At 36.3% G+C, this 4,121-nt stretch overlaps 1 pseudogene; it reads right to left on the bottom strand.

Annotated features, from left to right (window-relative positions):
- Window positions 1-4,121, bottom strand: part of LOC103606048 — a 17,968-nt pseudogene that overhangs the window by 11,075 nt on the left and 2,772 nt on the right.

Below are 4,121 nucleotides of genomic sequence, written 5' to 3'. Positions count from 1 at the left end.
CAAGGGTTAAGATCCCCTTACCGGTCATCTTTTTAAAAAAAAAAAAAAAAGAAAGAAAAGTGATTTTCTTAGATATTTGTTCATGTAGTATTGGAATATTTGTAGTATTTAACACTAACCTTTGCTGGAGACAATATTTGGCATTTTCATAAAAGGGCTGCTGTGTTGAAGATCCACTGTCTCACCCTTCAGTTTGCCTTCACCAACATCCACAAATGCAAGTTCATCACTCAAACCCTAAAAGACATTGTCAAAGGGGGAAGGGAGGTGGGAGTTCCTCTTAATTAACTGGAGAATTAAAGAAAATTCTTATATTAGTGATCTACATCTAACTTGTGAATCATTAGACTCAGAGAAAACTAAGACTTGTAGATCTCAACATTTCATCATAATATAAAACTGCAAACCAGAAGAGATACAAGTTACAGTAAAGAGGAAAGTTTCAGCTCATCATTAGGAAAACAAAGACAGAAACTTTAATAAATAGAACAGGCTCTGAAGGTTGTGAACCCCCACCCCCAATACACACACACACTTCATTTTTTTTTTTTTGTTGAGGAACCTCCATACCATTTTCCATAGAGGATGCACCATTTTGCAGTCCCACCAACAATGCACACATACACTTCAATTTAAGCTGAGGATGCACAGTGATGAAGCAGGGATTCTGTTGAAGGAATTTCTCACCATATTATAAGCTCCTTGATAATAGGAAGTCATTTGTCTCCACTCATCTGGTGCTTAGCATCCACCTGGCAAATAGGAGCTCAATAAATTGTTTTTAATAAATGGATTAAAATATAAGACCCCTGCCATCTCTAAAATTTTATAGTTCTATAATCAGACAGTAATACCTGCAGAAACGAATTAGTACTATGTATTCCTAGGTATATTATGTAAGAAAGAAAAGAAAATAATACATTTGTATTTGCAAAAGAAACACTAGAAGATACACAAGAAACTCATTTTTTGTCTTTTTTGGTGGCTGTCTGGTGCAGGGATTGAATGCTGGACCTTGGTATCATCAGCAGCACACTCTAACCAACTGAGCTAACTGACCAGCCCCAAGAAACTGACTTAAATGGTTGCTTATGGCAGATGTCGGGGGAAAGGTTGGATGGGAACTAGATAAGAGTGTGACTTCTCCATGCATATCTTTTTGCATTACTTTTATTTTGAACCTTGTGAATGCATTACGTTTGGGGAGAAAATATTTTAACTACGTATTCTTTTATCTTAAATATACATTAAAACTTTCCCTGGGGAAAAAAAAGCCTTTTATTTTCTATGTAATTTAAACTGGTGAACCAACTGTCCATCATTAAACTGATATATTTTGGATGGGATTAAACACTTTAAATAAAATGGAGAACCTTAGTTGGCAAAAAAAAAAAAAAAAAAAAAAAAGCCTTTTGTACTTAGAAATAAATGATCAAGTACCTATAATTTAAGCCATGTCCAACTTATATTGTTAGATCTTTTTACTTTGTTCTAATTGATGGAAATCCAAAGCCAAGCACTTTAAATTTTAAACTAGATTGTAACTGATTAGCCTAGAAGTCTAAGCTGTATCACAAGGAAAGGCTGTTGTTTAATGAGATGCCAACATTTTCTGGATACTCTGAATTATTTAGAGATTGAAGTAGTATGGAGCACAATTATACAGTATTAATAAAATTATCTTTGAAAGAATAGTTCTAAAAATGTATAACCCCAGTAGCACTGAGCCCACCTAGCCCCAGATCTTGGTATCTAATACCATTCTCCAATAAAAGGAACCAGGTTTCCTTGGGGAAAAAAAAAAAAAGGCTGATTCTAGGACCGGTGCATAAAATATACAAGATGAAGAACCTGAAATATCTTGAAGTGCCAGAAAGCAACAAAGCGCTCAAAACAAAACAAAAACCCTATGTTGATGGAGTATGTCAAAGGGACATAGTGGCCAAATGAATGAGCTCCCAATGACCAAAGCTGAAACAAGTACATATTAGATTATAAACCAAAGTATAAAATAAGATCCGTGAGTCTACACTGATATTAATTAATGACTCAATTAGTTAATAAATAGGGGAGAAGAGACAAATCTCCCATGTAGCAGAAATAATATAATACCTTTGGAGGGCAAATACTCCTCCTGCAAGGAAAGGGAGCATACCCCACCCCTAGAAATAATATAATACCTTTGGAGGGCAAATACTCCTCCTGCAAGGAAAGGGAGCATACCCCCCCCCCTTAAGTGTGGGCTGCACATAGGGACTTCCTTCCAAAGAGTATAGTATAGAAAGAGGGAAAAGAGTAACTTTACAGTAGAGCAAGCTGACAAACACTGCTTCAGCCAGGTGACTAAGGTCAACAATGATAAATCATGCTAACACTATGTAGCCTGGATATGATGTGATGAAAATGGCACTTTACCTCTGTGTCTTCCTCCCAAAACCCAAAACCCCAGTCTAATCATGAGAAAAACACAAGACAAATTCCAATAGAGGGGCATTCTAAAAAATACCCAGCCAATACTCCTCAAAATAGTCGAAGTCATCAAAAACAAGAAAAGTCTGAGAAAATATTAGTCTAGAGGAACCCAAGGAGACATAGTGACTAAATGTAATGTGGAATCCTGGATGGGATCATAGAACAGAAAAAGGGCATTAGGTAAAAACTAAGGAGGTCTGAATAAAGAATGGACTTATTCATTAATATATCAATATTGGTTCTTTAATTGGGACAAATGTACCATACTAGGTGTAATGTTAATAACTGGATGCGGGGTATAAATTCTCTCTGTACTATCTGTTCAATTTTTCTGTAAATCTAAAACTGTTTCAAAATAAAGTCTATAAAAAATGTATTCTAACTCAATTTCTCTGGACCATCTTTCCTTATCTATAAAAATGAAGGTGAGTAGAATATCATTAAATTACTAAGTGTCTATTACACTAGGTACTATTCTAGACTTGGGATACAACACTAAATGAAACCAGGTGGATCTTGCATTATAGTAATGAAAGTTTATGTATTATGGTATAATTCGGTAACTTTCAAAGATATTACTGTTTCTCTACTAGATGTGTACCAAAAATTCTTGCTGATAAATGACTAAACAATTCCTATTGAGAATTCCTTCTTTACCAGCAAGGAGGTTTTTTTTGGGGGGTGGGGGTTGTTTTTTTTTTTTTTTTTTTTGACCGGTAAGGGGATCACAACCCTTCGCACGGTGTGGTCTGCTCCACGCCCAGCCAGTGAGCGCACCAGCCATCACTATATAGGATCCAAACCCGCGGCCTCAGCGCGACCAGTGCTGCACTCTCCCAAGTGAGCCACGGGGCCAGACCATCAAGGAGCTTTTAATAAATAGCCACCTCCTTGAATGAAAGAAGTTGCAGAGTCTAGGGGCGAGGAGGATTTTAAAGTGAACCTTAACTTAGGAATTTGTAAGGGAATTGTGCACCACATTTTCTGAGATATATAAATGATAATAGTCTGCAACATAATAGAATGCAAGCTCTAGGAGCATGTGGCTATTGTCTTTTTTATAGGGATAGTGCTCAATCTCTCTCAGAAAGCACAGTTGGTAAGTTAATGTATTACTTCGAGATTGTCTATATGTCCGAGGGTACTTCATTGAGTTCATGGGAAGATATGTATTATCATTAGTTCTATTTTTCCAGGAACTTTTTGAAGTTCCCTCGTATTATCTGTATACTTATCTACTGATACAACTTGAAATAGTCTGTGCCTTTTTTCTTCTCTATAAAATAGAGCTAATATTTAGCTTTGCGGGTTGTTGTATTGGATAATGTATATAAATCATATTAGTTATTTTCATTATTGATATTAAAAACAAATGTATTGGCAAATGGCCAACAGACATATGAAAAAATGCTCAACATCACTCAGCATCCGGGAAATGCAAATCAAAACTACACTGAGATACCATCTCACCCCAGTTAGGATGGCTAAAATCCAAAAGACTCTGAACGATAAATGCTGGCGAGGTTGCGGAGAAAAAGGAACTTTCATACATTGTTGGTGGGACTGCAAAATGGTACAGCCTCTATGAAAAATGGTATGGAGGTTCCTCAAACAACTACACATAAAACTGCCATAGGACCCAGCAATCC

Source organism: Galeopterus variegatus, unplaced genomic scaffold (assembly GCF_000696425.1).
Source record: "Galeopterus variegatus unplaced genomic scaffold, G_variegatus-3.0.2 Scaffold6246, whole genome shotgun sequence".
NCBI lineage: Eukaryota > Metazoa > Chordata > Mammalia > Dermoptera > Cynocephalidae > Galeopterus > Galeopterus variegatus.
The sequence above is the reverse complement of the archived record's forward strand: the minus strand, read 5'-3'. Positions and strand labels throughout refer to the sequence as shown.